This window comes from Tenrec ecaudatus, chromosome 15 (assembly GCF_050624435.1).
Source record: "Tenrec ecaudatus isolate mTenEca1 chromosome 15, mTenEca1.hap1, whole genome shotgun sequence".
Taxonomy (NCBI): domain Eukaryota; kingdom Metazoa; phylum Chordata; class Mammalia; order Afrosoricida; family Tenrecidae; genus Tenrec; species Tenrec ecaudatus.
Genome location: NC_134544.1, coordinates 43,027,386 through 43,054,635, shown reverse-complemented (window position 1 = coordinate 43,054,635; position 27,250 = coordinate 43,027,386). Strand labels below are relative to the sequence as shown.

Here is a 27,250-nt window from a genome sequence, read left to right as displayed (position 1 = left end):
CTTTCTTTGGAGGTAGATATGTTTTTGGTAATTCCAAACAGTAGAGTAGTACAATTCTGTAAGTATTACACACTGGCACACATAACTATCTTCTGCCTTTATGCTACTAGGCAAAAAATCCACTGAAAAAGCAAAGATGTCAGAATTTATGCTACTTGAGTTGCTTCTGTCAGCTAAGTAATCAGAGCAGAATTGGGAGAGGAAAACAGAAATACAAACAGCACAGTAAAGAAAATGTAACTTCCAACCTCAGGCTTATGGTGTCCCAGGGCAGATATTAATTGTTCTGTTTCTTTAAAGTCATTTCTTTCCTTCTGTAGCTTCTACATCTTATAGTTTTATCCAGTGTGTTACACACTGGTATGCTATATTTTGAGAGTGTTGTTTCTGTGATAAGTCTGAATTTTGCCGGTTGATGCTTAAGAAGTACGAAACTGTTAGCTTCACAATTGATGTCTCTAATTTTAACTATTTTCAGGGGCAAAATATTCTTTATGGATCAAACTTTGTCTGCCTAATCCATCTGCCAACAAATTCTTTTTTTCTGGCCAAATATTGCGTAGGGCCTTCAAGTGTTTCTTCATCTGTGAAATGAAAAGAGGTACTTCCAACCTAAAATTGCCTGATCTTCATGTCCCCTCGTAAGTTCAAAAAAATGCTTCTGTAGAATAATATCCCAGGCTGCAAAGACCGTGTGCTCTCCACCTCCTGTGCTCTATGTCGCCAAGGGCTACTGATGAGCAGGGCTACTGCATGTCAGGGTTCCCTAGTCTCCATGTCAACTGAGCTACCCTCAAGGAAAACTTTTCCTCTTAAACACCACTTACCCACTTTTCCTTTTATGGGTAATATTGACTCTGCTAAGTATTAAAAATTCAGTTTTGACTTGGAAAGTCCAAGTTGATGAGACTCTTATCTCACATACTTCCAACATTCCTGCAGGAGGAATCGGGAGTGATCATGCAGTGGCATGAGAGCAGCACTTCCTAGAATTTTCCAGAAATGGAGATACTTCCAGTAGAATAATGTCCTTACATTAACATTAAGCCTTCCCGAAGATTTCTTGTAAATCAGAATTACATATTTATGAAATGAACCATGATATAAAATATTTATAATACAAATAGCAATTTTCCAATGTGTTTGCTTCGTAATTGTTTTTTATTTACAGGTAACTGTAGTCACAAAAGAATTCTGGAAACTTTAAAGCAAATCATGGTATAACAAATCTATGTGTGTATGTCTATATTGTGTGTGTGTGTGTGTGCACGTGCTGTATCCTAACTTGTGAATTGTGAGTTTCCTAGTTGTATCTCAGAGGATATCATGAGGAAATATTTAACGATAACATGATGGTTCTAAGGACAGGTGAGCACAGGGAATGGCATTGCTCACAGAGGCCTGGTGACACAGTGGGTTGCAGTCAACAGTCTGAAAGCAACAGAAAGATGAGCATTTCTATTCTGGGAAAGATTTCCAGACCCAGAAGCCACCGGGGCAGTTCTACCCTCTTCTATTGGGACACTCTGGGTCAGAATCCAATTGATGGCAATGAGTGGGCATGAAAAATTATGTAATTTATCATCAAAAAGTTTCCCCCAATGTTTTATATGGAGTCACATCTTATTTCGATGCCATAATTTTAAAAAAATTATTTAAAAATTTTCAAATATTCTCTAGAAACTGACCCTATATAAAAATAAGCTGCAAAAGAAACCAAAGATGTCCCATTGCTGTCCACTTCTAGAATGACAGTTAAGTCACTTTGTCACTCTGATGTATTTTTCATAGATTGAAAGGAACTTTCAATATATTTTGGTTCTGGTAAACTGACAATAATGGGGGATATTAGAGAAAACATAGCTGACTATAAACTTGAGTACTTTACTTTAAAATTCAAGCAAAATAAATGGAAAAATAAGGAAATACAAAGATTTCCATTGACTCAATCACCTACTTCAACATTTTTTAAAACAATATTTCATGTAGGAGCTCTGGTGCCACTCTTGGTAAATGTTTGACTGTTAAATGCAAGGTCTAAGGTTCCAACCCACCAGCTGCTCCTTAGAAGAAATGTGAGACTTGCCTGCTCCCTTACAGAGTGAGCAGTCAGAATTCACTCAATGGCACTGAATTTATAGACACACATCATTACTAAAACACATCATGTAAATCTTATATGTAATTGTTAACATCGATATTTAAGCTATCATACTTTATGTTGCAGATAAGCATATGTTTCATATATATCACCAGTAATCAAGTGATTTTCATGACAATTATTTTCTTAGAAGTTAGTTAAGTGATTTTGCTTTTATATCTATAAAATTGACATGTAGATATTTAATTATATATATGTATGCAGTAACAACAAAAATGCTTAGTATTTGTCAGATCCACACAGCACAACATTGTTGCTTTTTAAAATTTAATGGTGCAGCTTATTTACCAAGTGCACTAAAGAAAGGCATACACTCTATGAGAAAAATAAGGAGAAATCTAGCAACCCCATTTCAAGAACTTAGTTCCATTTTAAAGAGTAGAATTAATTACTTTCTGTTTGCTATGCTCTGACCTACAGTGGAAATATGAAGGCAAATAAGAAATTTAAATCCTCGATTTCCTTTTACTTCCCTCTTGTCCTACTATCATGATCAGCCTTCATTTGGGCTACAGTAATTCCTTTCAGTTACAGTACCCTTCATCACGCCCTATCAGGCCTCCTATACTCTCCTCACCACTGAAAGAGCTAGGAAACAAAGGGCATTTATAGAGGTCTAAATAAAGGCATGTGAATATATAGATTTATATATGAGTAAAGGGAAATAGATTTAAGTGCATATATTTATAGGTTTAGTATTAAGGTATCAGATGGACATTGGGCCTCCACTCAAGTACTCCCTCAATGCAAGAATAGTTTGTTCTATTAAACTGGTACCCCATGATGCTCACCTTCCCAACACAATTGCTGAAGACAAAGCGGGTGCATAAACAAATGTAGTGAAGAAAGCTGATGGAACCCAGCTATCAAAAGATACAGCATCTAGAGTTTTAAAGACTTGAAGGTAAACAAGTGGCCATCTAGCTCGGAAGCAACAAAGCCCACATGGATGAAGCACAGCAGCCTGTGTGATCACAAGGCGTCGAAGGGATCAGGTATCAGGCATCAAAGAACAAAAAATCATATCATTGTGAATGAGGAGAGTAGGGACTCAAAGTCCATCTGTAGGCAACTGGACATCCCCTTACAGAAGGGTCTCGGGGAGGAGATGAGCCAGTTAGGGTACAGAGTAGCGATGATGAAACATACAACTTTCCTCTAGTTCCTAAATGCTTCCTCCCCACGCACTATCATGATCCCAGTTCTACCTTACAAATATGGCTAGACCAGAGGATGTACACGGGTACAGATAGGAAATGGAAACACAAGGAATCCAGGACAGAGGATCCCTTCAGGACAAGTGGTGAGAGTGGTGATACTGGAAGGGTAGAAGGAGGGTGGGGTAGAGAGGGGAAACTGATTATAAGGATCTACATATAACCTCCTTCCTGGGGGACAGACAAGAGGAAAGTGGGTAAAGGGAGACATCAGACAGTGTAAGTGAGGCTTTTTGGCCTCCTCTGTAAGAAATTCCAAATTCTACCAATTTTTAAGGAGTGTTAAAGTTATTGGTTGTAAGACATTGCTCTGATTATAGGAATTCTACTATGATTGATAGATTTCTCTCCCATATCAAGAACTGTTTTGGTAGATATTTTCAAAATTGTTCAGGTTGAATCACCACTCAAAAAGATGATGCAAGTATTTACTGTTGATCACAGACAGACACTGCAGAATTGAGAATGCATGTCTTAAAGTGAATAACAACTATAATAGGCTGAAAAATGACCACCCCAAATTTTCATACTTTTACCCTCACAACCTGTAAAATGCAGTCTAATATAGAAAAAAAACAGGGCCTTGCAGATACGATTATATACACAGGATTTTGATCAGGGGTCCTAAATATAATTACCTATAGTCCTCTCAGATGGAGACAGAGGGAGAAAACAAAAGCTAATGCAGACCAGTGAGTCACGGCACACAAACATCCTCTAGAGCTACAAAGGACAAGGAAATATATTCTCTTTTAGAAGCTCCAGAGGAATAAGCTCCCCTGGTGTCTTGCGTTTCACCCTGTACAGCTCATTTGATCCACCTGTCAGTTTGTCCTATGTGGTGGCTTCCCTGCTGCTGTGAAATTAGCAGTTAGGCCATGGCACTTTATAGACCCGCACAGTCACTTCCCGTGGAGAGGATTCAGCAGTTCCCAGATTAAGATATACTAGAAAGAAGGTCCCAGTGATCTACTTGTGAACATTCATTAATAAAAATGTATGGAAGACATCAGAACCTTGTCAGAAATAGTGCTGAGGCAGGAGCCCTAGTCTTTGAGTTTCTCCAACAGGAGTGACTGAGGAATTGAGGCTAATTAACATGCCAGGAGGGAAGGTCAGACGTGGCTCCACCTTCCACCATTTCCCCTCGTTCTGACACCAGCCATCGCTCCCACAGCACTCTACCTTTCCATCATTCCTTGCAATAGCCACGCAGAACTCCCCGACCATACAGTTAGGGGACTTCCTAGGGATGTTAAAGTCTGCAGTTTAGATTGAGGGAAAGCTGAGATGGCCATTATTTGCGGAGGACAGGCACTCAGCCATGGCTGCAGGCACGGTGCATGCGGCTTTCCACCCATCAGCGTCCTCATCCTGTCTGGGCAAGGCTTAGACAGCTCTTCCAGGTCTGTCGATTCACTCCCAGCGGAGATCCCACTTGACAGTACGCCTTGGCCCAGAGAAGCCCAGGTCTCACGCTGTGGGTTGGCAAACACAGCTGCCCAGACAAGTGCTCAGGGGCAGCCCATGGGCCTAGCAAGCCTCCTCTTCAAAGCACTCACCTCCTTGTTTTAGTTAGGTGGCTCCCAGTTGAGTTTTGTCTCTTGACCTCCCCGTGCAACAGACTAGAACGGCCCCACAGGGCTTTCTAGGCTGTAATCTTTACAGAAGTTGATCACCATGATGATCATGAAGCTGGTCAACATGTTGAGGAGCCACTGGGAGAGTTTTGATGGCCAGCCTTTAAATTCACAGGTGAGTGCCTAATCCGTGTGCCTCAACAACAATAAATCAAGAACCCAAATTCTGTTCATTGGCAACATAAATGATTGTCTTGGGGATTTATTAAAAATATTCTAAGAATTAAACTAAGATTATCTCATCTATTTATTTAATTTTCACAGAATCACCTATAGCTTTTACTGGAGTCAAATGGCTATGGGGGGAGAAATGCTTTACCCTTGACTGTTTTCCAGAGAAATATAAATGGATTCATTTTAAGTTTCTTATATTTTTAAATGTGGACTTAATTTTGTAAGGTAAGAGGGAAATGATGCTTAATATTAATGTTATGATAGAAGCTTTCTTGAATTTGAATTGGCTTACAATAATATTTATTTGTTGAATAGTTTTGAGAGAGAAATAGCAGACAGTATTCTTTTCATAGGACAAAGGGTCAAATTACAATTTTTAGTATTAAGAATTAATGAACTGAGGTACCTAGTGGCCAGGACTACATCGAACATTACTGGAACCCTAACATATCAAATGACCCATTGCATTGGGTAAATCTTCTGCACAAGATCTCCTTAACGTCTTGAAAAGCAAAAGTCTTACTGGTAAGATTAAAGAGCACCTGACCCAACCCCGGGTGTCTTCCATGACCTCATATGCATGTGAAGTTACACACCGAATAAGAAAGATCGAAGCAAGATGGATGCATTTAAATTATGGGACTCGAGAAGCACCACAGACTGCGGGAAGGACAAACAGATCTGTCTGGGCAGTAGTACAGCCAGCGTGCTTCTTAAAGGCAGGGACGGTGAGACTTAATCTTACATACTTCAGACTTGTTATGTCTCCACGAGTCCCTGGAGATCCTAATCCCCAGAGAAGGACATCCTGCTTGGTCAAGTAGAGAGACAATGAACAAGAGGAAAACCTCGATGAGATGGCTTGAGACAATGCCTGCAGCCATGGGCAGTTGTGAGAACGGTGCCGGACTGGGCAAAGTTTCCTTCTGTGGTTGATGGGGCCGCTTTGCATTGGAATAGACCCCACAGCTCCTACCAACAACCACCAGCAAGACATGATAAGAGCACAATAGGGCACTTGGTGAATGTGATCGTGGCTGCTTGAATGCACCAGTATGGTCCTCAGGAAAGCCTGGGATTCCTCTTCCTCTAGGCACATTTCCAGCCCTAGTGGCATCATGGTTATGCAATGGGCTGCTAATTGCAAGATCATCAGTTTGAGACCACCAGCTGCTTCATCGGAGAAAGGTGAGGTTTTCCACTCCAATAAAGTTACAGTCTCAGAAACACACAAGGGAAGTTCTCCCCCATCCTGTGGGATCTCTCTGAGGCAGCATCGACATGACAGCAGTGGGGTTGGAGTTTGGGATGCAGACCTAACATGTGGAGCACCTGCAAGATATCCAATAAGACTTCTAAGATCTCAGCCCAGTTGATTGCGCAAACTTCAGTAGTTTGTCCATCACTGGTTATCACCGCTTTTACCCCTCAGATGCTTAATCGGCAACAATGTTTCAGTCTGTTAAAAGATGGGTAAATATCGACATTGGACAAGGACCTTTTCAAGTAAGCAATGAAGAAATGAAAGAAATAACAGAGGATAGCAAGTGTCCCTGGTGAGGGAGGACTGTGAATGCCTCTGAGTTGATGAGACTCGAACAATAGGCATGTCAAGGGGTCCTTCTTTAGAGGCAGGAAGCATAGAGCCACCTGTGAAAAGTCGTCTTGCCACTTTTCTATAAATGCAAGTGGACCCAAATTTACGTGATGCTCACCCTTCAAATAAAATGTTTTCTAGTGACACAAAGATCCAGAAAAAATGCTTCCACAGCAATAACTGGGATGGACGCTGTGTTGTAATAATTTGGATACACTTGACTAATGCAGTTATTTGCAATGAGGTTGGCTCAGTGCCCAAAGCAGTGAGCAAACAAATATAGCTCTACAATTGTTTTCCTGCCTTCCACGAGAGCCAGCAAGATCCTTATTTTTTCCCTAGATCACTCCAGGAGGGTCATTGGTCACTGCTGTGGACTCTGGTCATCCTCACAAGCGCAGCTATAATTTAAAAATATATAGTCTTTGTTAAACTCACCAATGTGCCTCATGTAAAAATGCTGGTGAGGCGCGAGCGTTTTTAATCAAATTAGTATGCAACATAAGGCAGCTGTGTATTCAAATGGGTTTTTTAGCAATTTGGTTGTTTTCCTTATAATAACAGGAAAGAACATTTTGATTTTGAAGGTGACAGAGGCAATATTACCAGAATTAAACAATCTGAATTAGCTTTCTCATGAAATGTAATATGTTTTATGCTTTTAGATGGGATGCTCCGGTGCTTTCAGATGAGCCTTCACTGTCACAGTCAATGGCCAGGAACAGAATAAGCTCTGGAGGTAGGATTATCCTCAAATTTAATTTTTTTTAGAAGAAGAAGAAGCTAATGGCAAATGTTTCTAGCAAACTTTAGGTTCATCTATGCTATAACTAGAGAACCAAGACAGGATATTAAAAGCAAAGATAAGTATAAAATTAGTAAACAAAGTTTGACATTTTGCTTATTCTATGAATTTAATGCTGAAAATGAATATAATCCCTAAAATCATAAACAGCAGGCATGTCAGACAAAAGCTGCAAAAATTCATTTCTTTGTCGGTGTATGGAATGTCAGGTGGCTGGTGCATAAAAGGGTAGCAAGATTACAAATCTTTAAGTTACAATACGAGGGGTTTTACTGCACAAAGTTTATAGCCAGTGCTGTGGAAACATTCAAAAATAATTTCCTGTTGTTATGCATACTTGTTGGTATTTAAAACAGCCACATAAGGAATCTAAGTCAGTAACTTTACAAGTGGGTACATCTTGTTCCCATTTGTCGGGAGGAAAGAAAAGTTCCAAATAGGAAAATCAAAACAAAACAAAACAACCAATGATCACTTAAATTTCTTGAAATGGAAAGCTCCTATAGAAATACTTCTTACTGCCCAGGGTTAGTCTGTATGTTTTTGACAATGCTAAAGAAGTTCCCGTGCTGGTCTCTCAGATGCCAGTTGTTTCATCAGCCCTTTGGGAAACAGTGTCTTTTGACTGCTTTTGCCATTAGAGCCACGTCACATGAACAAGGGAGCTTTAGTGGTGTGCTGGTCATGCATAAAGCTGCCTGCTCACCATGGCGTCAGCTGTCCCAAAGCACCAAATACTCAGCAGAACACAGAAAGGCTTCCTCCTCCCAGAAAGTGTTACAGTATCACACACTCACAAGAGCAGTTCTACTGCCTTCTATAGGGTTACAATGAGTCAGGATTGACTGAAGGGAAATGAGTTTGGTTTTTTGTTTGTTTGGGATTTTTTGTGTGTGAGGGGTGGGGAACACTAATCAGCTTCTTTTTGGTAGGAAGTGGTACTGATGATAAGATCACTGTGTAGTTCCTAAATAGTAATGGAACTAATTATTTTCTTTATCTTCTGGGACAGGTTAACTTAAGCCCTGCCCTAGAATATCCATATACGTCAATGTATAGGAACTTGACACCCAAGCTAGGCAGATTAAGGTCAATGACTGCAAACACAGCCATGTGATCTATTCCAAAGGAATCATGTCTGCCTAATAGAATAATAAGTGCAGGCACTGGGAAACAGAGAGATACTCAACACATATTAGCAAGAGCAACATGACTAAAACAGGCTGCTGGTGTTTTGGATGAGAAGATTTGAAAGCCATCTGGTATCTGGACATCAGCCTGAAAATCCCAGGCTTTGATCCATCAGATAATCCATCCACATGGTCGACATGCTGAGATGGCTTTCCCACTGGATTTGCTCTTATCTCAAATCAGTCCCTGTGTCCCATGGAAAAGGCCTAATTTCACCTAAAGCATAGAAAGCAAGCATTTCCTTCATGGGTCCTTCAGTTCGAATGACTGGGATTTCCATAAACAATAAGGTCTGAAAACACACAATAAAATAGGTAATAACATTGCCATTAAAACCATATTTTCTTAGTTATAAAAAAAGTTAATTAAGAATACAGTCAATTTTATGCTTTCTAAGAATGACATATACCTCTGAACTAGGAGCTCTTGAAGATCAAAACCACCATTCAAGGTGAAAGTTTAAAGTCATAAACATCTACTGGTGTACAGAAGACACTGAGTCAATGGCACCCACAACAACAACCTAGAGAAGCTAATATATGGACCCAAAACAAAAGAGAACAAAATGTTGAGTGAACATACACAGAAAAAAGAAAAAAATTACATGGCCCATGTAGAGCTGAGACTAGCAAACTAATGTGAATGGTTGAAAATGTATAATAACCTCAACATTTAGTTTATATTATAATTTCCTTGGATACCTGCTGTTTTGAAATGGTATTTGTCTTTCACTTAGAAAAAAAACCATTTTGTTCTCTGGTATATAAAATAAACTGATATATACAATTGGTCCAATGTAATTATGAAACTAAACTTTAAATTAAAATAACCCCAAGTCATAATAAACTAGTGACACCCCAAAACTAAAACTCTCCTGTGAGCATGACCCCCGTAGAGGTAGAGGTATTCATAGAAAGGTGTCTAATGGTGTCCTTGTCCCCTTGGTGTAGTGAATCCTCTATTCCAAAAAGATTGCATGGCTTTCCAAGATTATAATAGAAGTACTGCAGCTCTTTCCCTACAAAACAATCTATCTTGAACTGAACCCACCTTTTACTACGCATTCTCATGATTTATGTATTCATATCAAATAAAATATAATAAACAATCAATGAACGTTTTAATGTAAAAAAAGTCCCACCGCCCCTCTTACTCCCTTTGCATTGGGAGTGTATCTTACTGCTTAATATTAAAAGACATCTACCTATACTAGAAGTGTATAAGCCCAATGAGGAAGAATCAAGTCTTGTAATTACCGGAAGTCCCTCCCAGCACCAAGGGACAATTGCTACTATAGAGCCAAGGACCTAGCAGTGCAGTGGTGAAAGCGCTGAGCGGCAGGAGAAAGAAGCACCCTAAGACCTCAATGCGTAAATGGAAAAGGACCTCTTCTCCCTCGGCACACATGCGAGGACGACTCACTCCATGGCTCTGCAGCATCAGTAACCCGTATGTGGATATTCCTTTTATGGTGGAGGGAGAAGAGGTGAGCCAGTTCACCTTCCATCATCAAACAGGTCTCCAGTTGATGCTCCCTGTGTGCACAGAGTTCTTTGGGTCTGATGTTCCAGAAACATGCAAGGATTGTCTACGTTTTTCACATGGGCTAAATTTACAGATTTTTCCCCCCGCTATAGTTTGACATGAAGGAGCCCTGGTAATGTGGTGGGCTATGCATTGATCTGTTAACTACAGACTCAGCAGTTTGAGCCCACCAGTCTCTCCACAGGAGAAATATGAAGGTATCAGGTATCAACCATTTCAGGAGATAGCATTTGATCAAGAACCAATGGCAGTGGTAGAAGAAGCCTCTGCTGCACTGAAGGCATTAGCCAAAAACAAGCCTCCAGGCATTGATGGAACACCAACTGAAAGGTCTCAACAAATTGATGAAGCACTGGAAGTACTAAATCATCAATGGCAAGAAATGTGGAAGATGGCTACCTGGCCAAATGACAGAAGAACTATATTTGCACCCAATTCCAAGAAAAGTGATCTAACAGCATGCACAAATTATACAACAAGGCCACTGAAGTCAAACTCTCTTTGAAGATCACTAACAATCATTGCAGCCATGAGCAGCCAGAAATTCAGACCAGCTTCAGAAGAAGACCTGCAATAAAGTACATCATTGCTGAGGTCAGCTGGACCTTGGCTGAGAGCAGGGGATACCAGAACGATGCTTACAGGATTTTAATGACTCTGCAAAGGCAGGCAGGCGACTGTGTGGATCACAGAACACTGGATTACCTCGAAAAGAACGGGAATTCCAGAGTACGACATTGTGTTCCTGCAGAACTTGTACATGGATCAAGAGGCAGTTATGCGAACAGAACCCGGGGCTATTGCATGGTTTAGAACCAAGGACTGTGTGCCGCAGGTTGTAGGCGCTTATAATTATTCTCATCATACTGTCTGTCTGCTGAGCAACTAATCAGGGACACTGGACAATATGAAGAAGCACGCGGCATGACGGTTTGAGGAAGGCTTATTAACAACATGTGATAAGCAAATAACACAACCTTGCTTGCTAAAAGTCAGGAGGACGCCAAGCTTTTGCTGCTGAATATCAAGGACTGCAACCTTCAGGATAGATTAATACCCAATGTGAAGAAACCCCAAACCTGAACACCTGGACCAATCGACATGATGACAAACAGAAAGAAAAGAAGGTGTCAAGGATTTTGTCTGGCTTGGAATCACAATGAATGGTTATGGAAACAGAAGTCCAGGGTTCAAAAAGGCATTGATTGCACCAGGTAATCTGTGGCTCAGGACCTCGTTAAAGTATGGAAAAGCAAGGGTGTTGCTTTGAGGATTGAGCCACGGTATTTTAAATCATCTCATATTCAGGTAGAATTTGGACATTAAATACAGCCAAAGAAGAGTTGATGCATTATGGGGGCTGGCAAAGAATATAGAAAGTACCCTGGGTTTCCAAAAGAACAGCCAGAATGTTCCTTAGAAGAAGGATGTTGAAACTTCATCTCATGCACTTTGGACACGTTATCCCGAGAGAACAGTTCCCACAAGAGAACATCACGCTTTACAATGAAGAGCATCGATTAAAATGGAGAAGACCCTCAACTAGATGGATAGACACAGTCGCTGAACCAATGGGCTCAAACAGGAACAGTTGTGAGGATGGTGAAGACTGGGTAGTGTTTCGTTCTGTTTCGCATTGGTTGCTTTGGTTTGGAACTGACTGGATATGACTTAACAATAACAACAACACCTGAGAAATAAAGTGAGAAAAAAAAGACATAAGAAGTTGTCAACTCACCAAAGGCAGGTAGACTCAGGATAAGCTAAGAAATTGTGGGCTGTGATTGGAGATAAGCTCACTATTTTGAAAACAACCTCAAGAGAAACAATCTCAAATAAAAATTTTTTTAAAAGTCGGCCTTAATGAAAAAAAAAAAAAGATTCTGGCCCGCCGCGGGTCCTAGCAGCTCGGGCAGCGGTGGGCAGAGCGGCAGCGCCAGGCAATCCAGCGTTGAGAAGGCTCTCGGTGCCCCGCGGTCCGAAGGCGTCCTGCAAGCGCCCTCCCCACAGCCAGGATGCCCAAGAGGAAGGTCAGCTGGGCCGAAGGGGCGGTGAAGGAGGAGCCCAAGAGGAGATCGGCGAGATTGTCAGCGAAACCTGCGCCGGCAAAAGTGGAGACAAAGCCCAAAAAGGCACCAGGAAAGGATAAATCTTCGGACAAAAAAGTGCAAGCAAAAGGGAAGAGAGGAGCAAAGGGAAAGAAGGCTGGAGTAGCTAACCAAGAAGCTAAAGAAGACTCACCTGCTGAAAACGGAGAAACGAAACCGAGGAGAGCGCAGCCTCTGATGAAGCAGGAGAAAAAGAAGCCCAGTCTGATTCATGTTTGTCATGTCTCATCAGTGGGCCCTGCTGCCTCCCTTCTTGTACAATCCAGAGGAATATTTTTATCAACTATTTTGTAAATGCAAGTTTTTTTAGTAGCTCTAGAAACATTTTTAAGAAGGAAATCCCAATTCATCCCATTTTTTTTAGTGTAAATGCTTTTTTAAAGATGTGAAATCATTTACTGGTTGCTTATTTTTTAGTACAACCAGAAAATAGTGGGATATTAAATTGTGGGAAGATTTGACTGTCTTGGGTGTCAACATAACATTCCATGGGAAGGGGGGAAGTTTTTGTATCCCTAATACAAAACATTCTTAATGGCAATTTGGAGTCACTGTCATGCATTTGTATGACTTGAACATTTAGAACTTTGTTTCCACATTTGTTCTCTTAATAGAACCATGTCTGAAACCATTCTGCCATCATGGCTCTGGTCAGAAGTGTGCATTCTGTAACAGCTTTGGTCGTGGTAGTCCAGTGTTCCTGATCACTTTGTTACGTGCTGTGAAGGATTGAACATTTGAGTGTGTAGTGTGTGACATTGAATTGTGAATTAGTGGGATTTAAGATGTAAGTTTACCAGCATTTGAAGATAATGGTACTTGATCTATCTCTTTTTAAAAATCTGCCTCTAAATTTAAAGCTGGAAAGTCACTGGAATTTAGAAGCAAATTTTGTCTACATGCCATTTTAGGATTTTGGTACATGCGTTAAGGATTGTGTACAAATTGTTCATAATGTCTCTGTACTGATCGCAAAACAACCAATAAAATGCCAGTTACAAAAGAAAAAAAAAGATTCTGTGCTTAAAGAAGTTCAAGTTTTGGACCCAATCCAGTTTAATAGTAATAAATTAATTATTTTGATGTTATGAAATGCCTGCAATGCTTAGAAGAAGACCTGGAATGTTATATTAGAATTATTATTTAATTGACCAATAAAAATAATCAAAAACCATATCAAACAAATGCAATTCAAGACTTCTAGACTTTTAGCTCAACCTTCAACATTTATCTTGTAGTCTAGTACAGCATTCACAAATGCTGACTAAATATGACTACTTCCTCCAACTCAACACATCTATCTTTGGCAGGGTTCTCTAGAGAAACAAAACCAGGACACTTATGATTGTATATGAATATATACATATATATTCTTATACAGTGAGAAGGAATATAAGAGCTAATTACTGTATATTTTCATGTATAAGCCCAAGTTTTTCAGCACATTTTTAATGCAGTTTTTGTGGTAAAATTAGGTGCTTCTGCTGATATTCAGGTCGGCTTATACTCAAGCACATGTGGTAGTCCATAAGGCAGTAAAGAGGGTTCAGCTCAACCCACTTCCGTAAAACAGTTAATATACCTGAAATCCTTCAACTCACAAGGGTTGCCAGGTCCAAGGTCAACGAAGCAGACTGCAGAGTTCTCTCTTTGGCAAGGCAAGTAGAGTCTGCCCGCAGGCAGCAAACAGCAGGGGTCGGTCATGAACAATCAGTAGCCTGGGAACTTAGTGAAGTAGGCCCAGATAGGATATCAAACGCAAGCAAAGTAAGGTGACAGGATCCACAAGCCTCAAGCTCAAGAGATGAATGCACCAGCAGCTTGGTGAAGCAGGTCTCAAAGAAGGCTCAAGTTCTAGTGACATAATCCACGGGTTGACTTGGTCCACCGGTAGTGTAGCTCACAGGTTGAGGCAGAGAGCTAGCTAAAGCAGCAGCACACCCCAGCATGCTCCAATCGTCAGAGAGCAAGAGAAATAGGGGCGGGCCTTGAAGAGTCATTTATCTCTTTTGCCATTTAATCAAACTGTGACGAGATTAATTCCACATGTTCTTTTTGGCCAGGTGAGCACAATAAACCTAATTATCACAACATCCAAACAAGAAGACTTTTTTTCTCTCTCGGAAACCTGCTCCTAGACTACCTGATCTATCCCACTGATAGTCACTGCTATGTGTAAAATCATTCACATCAAGGATATGTATGTCTCTGGTGACTAACACAAGGAGCCTTGTTGGCATAGGGGGTTAGGCTTTGAGCTGCTAACTGCAAGGTCAATGATTCAAACTCACCATCCCTTCAGCAGGAAAAGATAAGGCCGTCTACTCCCATAGATGTACAGTCTTTCTCAGAAATACTATGGAGTAGTTATAGTATCTCCTAACAAGTCATTGTAAGTTGAAGTTGAATTGATGGCAGTGGGTTTGTTTGTTTTTTGTTTGTTTAGTGACCAATGCAGTATCTGAAGTGCAGGAAAAAATGCCATTCAAATGTATTGGATGAGTGCCAGATACATTCTGTCTTATTCCTCCTCTCCAGAAAGTCATTGAGTCCTCTTGTTGCCTACTAAATATTTCTTCAATTTATACCCTTTGCTTTCTTCATACTGCCAATGTGTGAGTGTAGTCTGTCATCACCTTTCATTTTATATTTCACTACTTCCTAAGTAGACTCCCTTTCTCCAGTCCAACTCTTGCAGGTCTCTCCACATTGCTTCTAGGGTGATCTTTCTAAACCATAAATTTTGTCATGCTGTGGTCAGGCTTATATGTTTCAATGGCTTCCCAGTGCCTAGGGGGAGAATTCTACCCTATTAGCCTGTGCCTCTATGATTCTTCTAGACGATATGCCTTACTTAACTCCCAGGTCTTTGATCGATGTTTCCTTATTCACCATGTCTTAAGGATTTACCTGTACCTCCTCTGACTAATAATTATGGGTAGGTTTCTTAGGTGAAATATCTCCCCATAGTCAGTCTGAGTTAATCGCATCTTTATTTTTATGAAAATAGGTAACTGTTATTTCTCTATGATGTCTAGGATGAAGCTTTAAATTTCACATTTATCATTTCTTAAAAGTTATATTTATGTTCATGAATCATTATACTATTACTGATAAACCAAGCAAGACAGTTTAAGAAAACAGGTTCATTATTGCTAAGTTGGTCCTTTGAGTTTCCATATGATACTCCACTGAAAACCCTTATCACATGATGTAATGTCTTTTAGGGAAGCCCCTCATTAATGATACTGGACAGTCTCCTGAGTATGCTCACTGCCTATGCTACAAAAGAGGAGCCCTGGTGGTGCAGTGATTTATGAACTGGCTGCTAACGGCAAGGTCAGCAGTTCAAGACCACCAGCCATTGCACAGGAGTAAGAAATCTCTACTCCCATAAAGACGGACAGTTTTGGAAATCCACAGGAGCAGTTCTTCCCCACTCTATGTCTCTGTGAGTCAGAATTGATTCGTGGGCATTTTTAGTGTTCCTTATAGTTTCCTGCACTACCTTGCTTCCCAGTTTCTAAAGTAGTTTTGAAATGTGGTCTGACTCATAATTTTTCAACATTGGTGCATGCTGAATTGGATGTTCAAAATAAAAGACTGTTATGTGAATAAAATTTAGTACTTTCTTAACATAAAGTTTATTCATCTGAAATGTCTTTGAGAAAATGTGTTTCTAAATTCTAAGAAAAATTGGATATTTCCTTAAAAAATACATTTGCTCTACCCTTTTTATGAACTGTGAAAATAACACTACCACGGAGAAAAGCAGACAAAAACAGCAAACAACCACTCAAAACTTGTCTTGTTTAATCTACAACAAAGCATATAAAGGTGGTCTATGGAGTCCTGCTGGTAGTGGGTTACACATTGGGCTGCTAACTTCGAGTTTAGCAGTTTGAAACTCCTAACTGCTCTAAAGATACAAGATGAGGCTTGACTCTCAGAAAGAGCTAAATTCTCAGAAAGGTACAGGGACAGTTTGACCCTGTCCTACAGGTTCACTGAGTTGGAATCTACTTGATGGCAGTAAGTGAGTGATTCTAGTTCATGTCAAAATTTGTTAATGCTACATATTTGTAACCAAAAATACGAGATAATTTACTAATTTCTATCTGTGTTACATGTTTAAAATTCTAGAAAACAATATGAACTTATTTGACATGTTTCCAGTCCATTAAACTATGCAAATCTTTCAGCAGATAGCAGGCGTACATTAATTTTAATGATATGGCTATCCTTTATAAGGTACCTTTTTAATATTCAGTTATATGATTTTATTCTAATCATTTCCACCTATTTCTTTTTTTTAACCACAACTAGACAGATTCTTGAATTGTTGCTGCTAAAGTATGACAATTCAGAAAGCAGTTCCATGTCAATGGATGAATTTAATGATTATCAAACCAGTTATGGCCACATTTCTAATATTATTTTCCTATTTAAATAAAACATAACATTACCAAGTAAAGTATGTACACTGCCAAATTTTATTGTTCTGAATAATAAACTATTATTTTTAGTTTACGTCTACTAAAGCAAGAGCCTATATGGGAGAAAGACCAGCATTTCTATTCTTATAAATAGTCTTGGAAACCTACAGGGCAGTTCTGCCCTTTCATGTATGGTCAGATGAGTCAGAATGGACAGGCTGGCAGGGAGTTGGGGTTTTGTGGTGGAAAGAGCCTATAGAAGTCCTGGTGGAGCAGCAGGGTATGCGTCAGGCTGATAAGGAAGGGTCCACGCCTCAAAGAACCATCTGCTCTGCAAGAAAGAGGCTTTCTACTCCGCTAAAGAGACACAGTCAGAACAAAGAAGGACAAGGAGATTTGCTGTCTCAGAAACCTAAAGGGCAGTTATTGTGTCCTAAAAAGTCTCTACGAATCAGAATTGATTGAAAAAGAGCCTATGTGTGATCACTTTTCTTTTTCCCTCTCTGGGAAGAGAGCATGGAAGGGACTCGGAAAATATTTTTGGTACTTTATTAAATTCCTTGAAAATCCTAAGATATATTAAGTACTCTAAACAAAATCATGAACTCTAACTCTGTGAAGAAATTCTCTAAATATGCAACTGCTGTTCTAGATTGTCAATACAACTCACCTATTTCCTTTCAGAATCTGATAGATATCTGCAGCAAATTGTACCTGATTATAGTGCATTGATTTAGTGGATTCTTTAATTAAAATGTACGCACAGTGTCAGAGAAGAACATCATTTTGGTAAAGGAGAGAGGTAGCAAAAGGAGGAAGGCCCCTGACAAGCTGGATTTAAACAGTGGCTGTAACAATGGACTCAGACATCAGAACAATGCTTAGGCTGCTGTGGGACTAGGCGGACTTGGCAGTGTTTGGTTCTATTGTACATAGGGTCGTCATGAGTCAGACCTGCTCGATGGCACATAACAACAACTGACAACCGATTACAATCAGTTATTGTGTTAGGCTGGGTACATTAGAGAATCAAGACCTCAGAAACTCATACATATAAGAGAGAGTTTTATATAAAGGGTAAGTGCACATCAAGAAAATATCCCAACCCAGTGCTGCCCAAGCCCACAAGTCCAACATTAATCCATATGCCCAACACCAATACACAAAGTCCTCCTCCGTCTCACAAAAACACATGCAATGATGCCGACAGCAGGAGGAAAGCTGAATCAGTGAACATGTAAGCATCTCAGCACTGGCAGGGGTCTCCACACGGCTGCCCCAGCATCCAGTGCTGCATCGGGGTAGGTCACGTGGCTTCTCCTCGGGGATGTCTTGCAGGAAGTGAGCCTTGTAAGCTGAAGCAGGAAACTGGCTAAGGCAGCTGGACCTTGGTCCGACCATCAGAGAAGGAGACCAGAGAACTAGAAAGGTGAGGTTTTCTTAGCCATTTCTCTCCCCGCCCTTCAATTAACCCCACAGGTGTTTATCAACCAGGTTGGCACAATAAACTTTAACTATTTCAGTTATCAATGGTTGATTTACTCTCATCTCTCTTGGACAGGTAATTCAGAGATAATATTAAGAGGTATGACAATTACTTTGAAAACATTTTAGTATAAAGGCAAATATATGTATCTTGATTTATTACTATTAAAAAATTAGTTGAGGAAATATTCGTAGATGTAAACATAATAACATGTGATACTGAGGTGATTAAAATGATTCAAAGCTAAATAAAGATAAAGAAAAATTCACTAGAAGGTATATTAAGTGTATCCAGTGCCCATATCTTTCATTTTTCTTGTTCCTTTATCCAGTACTGTAGATTCTTTCAAATGCAGTCAAGAATGTCAACATAAGTGCCTTTGTTAATTTACTATTAGTAATAGCCAGTTTAGAATTTAATATTAGCCAGTTTAAAGTACTGCTAAGAAATCAAGTAAGAAATGTTGTCTGGTTATGTACTAGGTAGACATTAAAAACAGCAAAGGACAAAATTGGTTAAAAATGTATATGGCATTAAAGATAAGGGGAAAGTGCTCCAAATTTAAATGAGTTCTGATGACGAAAGACAAACGCAAAAAGTGTATGATATGAATTCATGGAGACACATTATAAAAATAGAACAGAAATTGTTATTGACAGAGCACCATAAATATGGAAATAAATATTCAAATCAATTAGGGAAGAGGATTAGAACACAGAAAGCTATATTGAAAGACAGGAAGGAAAAATAGTATGTGCTCCATCAATATTTGTTTAATTATAGAGAATTATTGAATGGAGACGTTTATACAGTGAGCAGCAAAGAAGCCAGCGTTAAATGATTTCTTTCTCCTTGCCTTTCAGAACAAAGAAGTCGTGAGCTATTGATCAGAGTAATTTTTCCATAATATCAGGGTGAGCATCTGAAGAGAGATAACTATGTCGATGTTTAACTGATACACAAAAAGAGCCATGTGTATATACAATTATGAGAACAGAGAAAAACATCTGATTAACAGACGTCTGATAAAAATTAAGAAGAAGGCTTAGACATATCAGTTTTTTAAGTGAAAATAATGTTAAGAAGGAAAATATTTATGCATCTTTAAAAAGGTAAACTATGTGACCTAGTTAAGTGGTTACGTGGGAAGATGGTAGAACAAGCAATCAATCAAATTGTAATCACCTGTAAAAGCATGGGTGCTATGAAACAGCAACATGGTCTTCTGAATAGCAAATCATGCCAGACCCATTTAATCTTGCTCTGTGATAGCGTTACAGGCCACAGAGGCAAGAAAATGATAGAGACAATTCATCTTATTTTTAGGAGGTCTTGGAATCTGTTCCTTGTCACATTTTCCTTGACAAAACTTGGGAAACTACAAGCTTACTCACATTACTTTGAGGTGGATGGATGCACAACATGCTTGAATGTTCCAACAAAGGACAAGTGAAGTTTCCATTTTAAGTTGCATTAATATCTTGATCTAGTTCTTGGGCACTGGTTCTGGGGGCCAGCTAGTCAAACGCTAGATGACCTGCATTAAATAGGTTAGAATATGCTCATCCACTCGCTAGGTAATTATAAATCTACATATTCAGGTAAAGTTGGAGATGAAAGTTGAATTGATGCAATGCTATAAACACATAAAAAACAGATACTTGGGAGAAAACTGGTCCTGTCAGAATATAACTGGACAAGTTGATGCTCCTGTGTAAATTACAAAATCCTCATAGGAAATTCTTCAAAGGGCTATGCTGTTCAAAGACATGAGCAATATCCTTTGGCCTGTCCTTTGTCTTACTTCATCACAGTGAGATAATTGCTTCCAGTTTTAGTCACAATGCTATTTATTTTAGTGTGTTTAGAAAGATAATTTTGTGTTTTCATTTATGTTTTTCAAATGTTCTGCATTGCTTTAAGTATTACTTTTGTAATTAGGGGACGGACACAAGCTACATTTTAAAAATGTAGTTAAAAGCAAACAAACACAAATAATTTGGGGAAATGTATAGAGGATATCCTCTGCAGATACGTTTCAGCAAGAAAATGAACTGAAGATAGTGCTCACAAGGAAGTGCAGTACAAAATGAGTAAGACTGTTTAGCCTATGGCCAACAACTATTTCATGAGGATCTACCACTACAGGATAGCTACCATGGGAGGCTATCACATACATAATTTTACACATTCTTCACAGCATCCTGAATGGCGAAGTAGAAAATATTATCAGGGAAAAATAGATGGAGTGAATCATTTTCCCAAAGATGTCATCTGAGCCAGGGTTCACACACAAATGTATATGCACCTCTCATTGTTTCTATTTGAAGATTAAAATTTGTCTTCATTAGTTCATATACTTATGACTCTGTGCAGCAGCACCAAAGAGAGTAGAGATGATAGATGTATGACAGAGTCTTGCCCACAGTTTCTTTCCAAATTTATTCAGATGTCATGACTGTTGATTCAGATTGCCATGTCGGGGCCACCTTGTTCATGTATTAACACAGAACCATATGTATCAACAATGTTTTCCAATATGACTTTGTGAATATTTCTAATGTTCCCATGCCAAGAATGAAACTTATATTCTCAGATGAGAACTATAACTATTTTAAATCACCAAAGCAAAAGAATGACAGTGGAAAGAATTAGCAGTGAGAGTTGGGAGTTGTGAACACAGGAGATGTTGCTGTTCTGGTTCTGCATTTAGGTGTGCCTTATTAATTTTGTATATTTTGTTTTATTTTTAATATGAACAGTTTTACATTATCATTTTGGGAAATCCTAAATGATGATCATAAAAAAATAAATAAGGAAATGCTTAAAACTGGGGAAATTAATAGCCTGAGGCAGCTACATTTTAGAACATTGATTTTTAAGATAAATGCTAGATACATAGATAGGCAGATAGATATGTGATAGACATTTATACATATGAAGATACATAATTGCTAGTATCTGTCAGGTGCCACCGAGATGCTCCTGGCCAAGTCCAAGGGTCATGTTCAACTTGAGGATTCTCCTGACTCATGCAACTTCAGATCTGACAAACAAGCAATAAGACCATAGGCTAGTAGATGCAAAATACAATGAATACAAACTTGACAGTCTGCTGGTGGCTCCTGGGATCAGCAAGCAATATGGAAAGAGGTTGGTGATCTAGATGCAGGATCCAGACCCAGGAGAAGTGACACGCTTTCCCTTGTCTGGTTAAAAAGGAGCAGACTACACCTAGAGGGAGGTCTTTCTTCTGATTGCGTCAAGGCTATGTCCTTATCAAGAGGGCTATCCCCACCACAACTGCTAGATGTCCACAGTGTTGATTTTGTCAATGGGCTTGATTATATTGGATTTATCACATCATGGGGGATCACTGGAAAATTACAGAGAGCTCTCGTCCAGCTAAATTGACACAAAACCTAACTATTACTCACTCTAAAGTGAATCATATTCCATTTATTCATCTAAATACATACCATGATTAGTTATCTCATTAATTTCAAAGGCTGCATAGTATTCCTTTATATACCAATTTTACAGAATGCTTAGAAAATTCATTTGTTACACATTAAATATGCTTATACTTTTTCTATAAACAGTGCTATCATCAACATCATTACACATACATCATTGTAGATTATTCTGATCTTTTTTTCTTAGAAATGTATAAAGGTAGAAAAACTGTTATCAGTAGGTTTACCTAAACATTTTGGCAGACATCAAGCCAGGAATAACGTTCACCTAGTCATATATATGCCAGGCCTTTTTCTAATTCCTAGAATTAGAACTAGGAATAAGATAATCATTTGATGGAGCTTATATTTGATTGGTAGACATCTCCCATGAGGAAAAGGAAATCTCTCTGAGTGAAGAGGGCTATAGAGCAAGTAAAAATGGATGATGTGACGGTGAGCAGCTGAGAGCAGGGACCTGGATAGGCTGCTCTGAGGAGGAAAACTTTAGTCAGATAATTGATTGATAGCAAGGAACTAGGTATCTTATTCCGAGGGAAAACGTACATGGAGAAGGATCTGGAATTCATTTCCCTCTACTGGGGAATGAATCTTGTGAAGGATCTAAAATTTGGTTGGTGTAATCAAATTCATTAAGTTATACACCTGGACAAAGCTGAACTGGCAAGTGTTGCATGATGCACAGGTGTGCAGCAACCAAGGAGGAAGGTAGCTGCTGAGAGTGCTTATGTACAAGCAAACATCTTATGGAATTTTGTTTCTTGGATTGGAGGTGTAAGTCATGGGTTCACAGGACCTTCTAGTTAACTAGCCTAATATTAGTGCTTCTGTTCTACCTTCAATTTGTTGAGAAGTGCCTTCCATCTTCAAAGCTTCTGATGGTCATCCAACGCACAAAAGAAAGTCTCTGTGTGTCTGGACCAGCAGAGGTGGAAGGAGATTCAGGCAGTGGAGGAGGTTATAGCATATGGGCCTGTTTGCCTCTCCAAACAACTGCCTCCTCTTCCCTGAGACCAGAAGAACAGAATGGAGCCCAGCTACCATTACTGATCATTTAGATCAAAGATTCTGTAGAAAAATTCAAATCAAAAGTTGGGAAAATGTGGAATAGAATTTAAAATTTACAGACACCCCACACCCACTGTCCTTGAGTGGATTCCTCTGCATAAAGACCCTGTCTATGGTTTCTAGGCCTGTAAACCTTTATGGGAACAGATGGTCTGATCTTCCTCCCATCGTGTGGCTGGTCAGTCTGAACTGCCTGCCAGTCTTGAGGCAACAGCCCAACACTTACCTAATCGTGCCACCAGGTTGCCTTGGAGGTGCACGAAAGTCTAAAACTATGATTCTGCGATGATCTTTAAATATTTAATAAAACATAGCCCTAGAAATTTTTTCTAGCCAATAATTGTTCAATTTTATGAGGAAGGATGATCTGCCTCAAGCATTCATTGTCTGTGCCTTTTCAAAGGACTGTCTATATGGTGTCAAATTGACCACAACAATTCAAAGGCTAGCTAGAAAGCTCAGTGAGTGGCAAGTGTGTTTTCCTGGAGAATAAATAGCTCATCAAAGAAGGGAGAGAATAGTTATGAAATGAAGACTGTAATCGATGGTACTGAATTTTGGAGACATGGTTGAACTGGTGTAATTGTGGCTCTGTGTATCTGCAACACAACAGTACAGTGACATAGACCCACCCCCACCCCCCACCCCCCGGTGGCTGGAGCATAATGAGGAAGAGCAACATGCCATGACATGCCATGCAATGAGAGATAAGGACACTAGATCACACAGGGCTAGGGACCCTAGGGCAAGAGCTGTGAATTTTATTCCTAAAATAGTGGAGAATCCGTGAACAAGTTGAATTTTAATTTAATTATAATATAGCAACAGACAAACAGCAACAAAACCAAACACACCCACTGCCCCTGAGACCATTCTGACTCACAGCAGCCCTATCGAGAGATTAGCCCTGTCCTGTAGAGGTTCCCAGGCTGCAAACCTTAAGCGAAATCCACGGAGCTTTTCTTCTGCGGAGAACCTGGTAGGTCCGAATCGTCGGTTCTGGTTAGTCGCAGAGCATTTAACCTCTGTGTCACCAAGACTCTTCAATCATAACAGATATTGAGATATACAATCAACTATATATATAGCTCAATACGTTAGTCACAAAATGAACACATCCCCCCAGCCCTCAGGTTAAGGAAGAAACAGTTCCAAATTTGCTCCACCGCCTCCCTCCCTTTAGGCCCTCTTCCGGGTGCTGCTTCCCACCAAGGGTAATTCCAGGACTAACTTCTAACAGTGTGGGCTAATTTTCCTCCTTTTATAATCAAATAATCATACACTACGAACTCTCTTGGACTTTTTGCTTAATATAATGCTCTTGAGATTTATCCATATTTGTGAATTTACCTGACTAATGAATATAGATAAACATGAAGGGGCCCTGTCATTGGGCACTTGGATAGTCCAACATTTGGAAGCTGCATGGAGTAACAGGAGCTAGCCTGACAAGCGTAGACTGTTCATTGTGGTGGGAGGGAAACTAGGCAAGTGTGGTGTCCTGGCCACGGGGGAAAGTGCTTCAAGGAAGACAGTGATTAATTGTGGTGAAACAGCTGGAGAAAGGTGAGTCCAGATACACTACTGGATTCGATACCATGGGCCTCAGAGGAAATGACAATGGGATCTATTTAAGACGACAATATACACACCTCTTTAGAAAATGTTGAATAAAACATGAAACCAAGGGTCTGTGAAATGAAAAATACTACAGAATATACTATAGCGTGTGTGTTAGTCTGGGTAGACTAAAGAAGCAAATCCAGGGAGACTCATATGTGTATAAGAAAGAGTTGTATACAAAGGGTACATTAAGAAAGCATCCCAACCCAGTCCAGCGCAAGCCCATACATCCAATATTAGCCCATATATCTGATACCAATCTATAAAGTGCTCTTCAGACTCACAAAACACATGCAATGATGCTGAATGCAGGATGATCGCCGGCCAGTGGGCAGAAAGTCTTTGGATTCAGTGGCGATGTGAGCATCTCAGTGCTGGCAGGGGCCTCTACGTGGCTTCTCCGGTTTCCAGGGCAAGGGGTCAATCAGCATAGAGCCATGTGTCTTGTCAGTAAGAGAGTCTCCACGGGAGTGAACCAAGAGAGATAAAAGTGTCTCTGACTCCAAGGAGGAAATCCAGGAGTTCCCAGAATTCTCAGGGAAAGGTTCTGCCCACACAGAGGCCTCATTGGCTATGCCCCACTTGACAGACCAGACTCCACCCCTTCCCTCTCAATCCTTTCATGTCCCAAATTGACACCAGGTTATGTAACTACTACAGCATGTGTAGCTAATAAAAGTGTTTGAAATGAAAAATACTACAGAATATACTGTAGCATGTTTATGTGCTAGTAAGAATGTCTCAATGGAGATTAACAATACTATTACAAGAAAGACAGATACAAGAATGGTGTAGGGGTCACATCTGACCTACTCTGGCTTCACTGAGGGGAAGGAGAATCCACTTCCACATGTGCCCAAGGATGAGTCCCGTAAGGTACAGCTTAGAAATGCCTCCAGTCTGCAATCTTCTTTAATCCCACTCTGACACCACCATCCCTCTGTAGCACTCTACTTCTCTGCTGGGTTCCCTAATGGATTGCAAGGGCCACACGGAACTCACAGACAATACTCACAATCACATGTGTTTATGAAGGAAGCTAAGAAATTAGAAGTCAGGAATGGAAATGTCGAGGATGCAATTCTTTTCCTTACAGCACCTTTTCTCCACCATGCCTATAGACACATTTCTCTCTGGCTCACATGGGATCATATTCTCTACCCTACTTGGGAACATGGTAAAAAGCCCCTTAAAAAAAAAAAAGCCCCTTTAGTGCCGGTAAATACTCAAAGGGCACCACATTCTGCAAACCTGCCTCCTGCCTGAAGGAACATATCTGCACTCATTGTGTAGGCTGGGAACTCTTCTGCTGTCTCCTGTTCTTGGGGCGCAGTCTCTGCACCCTTTGGCCTCCAAGGCTTCTGCTGCTGCCACTGGTTCTCTCACTCTGGTGACTCTGCTCTTTTGGTGATGGGATTCTCTCTTCCTGTTTCTGAGATGGCTCACTTTCTACAAAGCAGAATTCCAACACTGACCGATTCACTCATGTGTGTTCTGTTTGCCCTATTTGATGCTCCCACCCAGTCACTTCTTGGGAGTTACAAAGACTAGAAACAGGAGACTGATACCGAGTAATTTTACATCCCAATGGTGGGGGAATCAGATGGGTGGAGACTATGTGAAAGATGACCACAAATTATGAAATCCAGAGCACGAGTGAAAGACACGATCTTCTACTTCCGTCAAGAGCTGGCAATTCACAGGGACAGTTTTCCCTGTCCTTCATGGCCACTGTGGGTGAGAATCAGCTCAACGGCAGTGAGAGTACAGTACTGAGGTGCTAGCTATAGAGGCACATCATCAACTTAACCTGTTATGGAATACATACAGATACAAGTAGGTTGATAGATGTGACTTTTAGTGATGCAGAAGCATTTATTGAACATTTGGATTTTTGAATGGCAAATTAAGCTATATTTATTTTTGTTCATTTAAAAATATTTTTCATTCTCAAGCATACAAAGACTTCCTACAAAATATCATCCGTGGGTGCCTTAAGTTAGTTGATCAAATTATGCAGACAGTCGCCATCTTAACCCATTGTCATAACTCATTGTAGATATTCAGTCTGAAATCAGTGTGGTACTCCCCTTCTGTACACACTACATTTCTGCCTCATGGGTGATAACTGTATTATATTCTTTTTCTATTTTGGAAATTCAACATTTTCACTAGAGTATTTTTCAGGGTTGATTTCCTTTATTTAATTAGGCCTTCTTCCATCTTAAACTCTTTTGTCTTTAGCTCAACATTTCTTCTTTTCTGTTAGATCAATGTTATTGCATTTTTATTCTAGAAAATAATATGCTATCTTCTTCAGGAATCTATGCATGGCTTATCTGTGTTGTTCATTTTCTTTATCTATCATTGCTTTTCCTCCAATAACTTTTAGCTATCTGTGTATCAGTTTTCTATTGCCATTGTGACATACTATTACAAGTCTGGTAGCTTTAAGTAGCACACATCTCTGTCTTTCAGTTCCCTGTGTTAGAAGTTCAACAAAAGTCATGGTGAGTGACACTGCTGTTGGCAGAGAGCAGTTCCTCTCTGGAAGCCTTTGAAAAACTATGAGTGTTTCATTGCCTATTCCATCTTCTCTTTTCGTGGGGGACAGAGACCTTTTACACCCACTTTCAAAATGAGTAATGTTTCAACACTGTTCCTCCTTGGGCAGTCTCATCTCTCTTTTATTGGCTTCCTGTGAGTACGTTGGGTCCCTTGGA

General features: G+C 39.9%; 1 protein-coding gene and 1 pseudogene across 1 annotated transcript in view; one reads left to right on the top strand and one right to left on the bottom strand.

Moving 5' to 3' along the window:
* CCDC178 (coiled-coil domain containing 178) overlaps positions 1-27,250 on the bottom strand; it is a 404,288-nt gene that overhangs the window by 94,524 nt on the left and 282,514 nt on the right. The gene's annotated exons all lie outside the window — the stretch shown is intronic.
* Positions 12,346-13,255, top strand: LOC142427708 (non-histone chromosomal protein HMG-14 pseudogene; annotated as a pseudogene).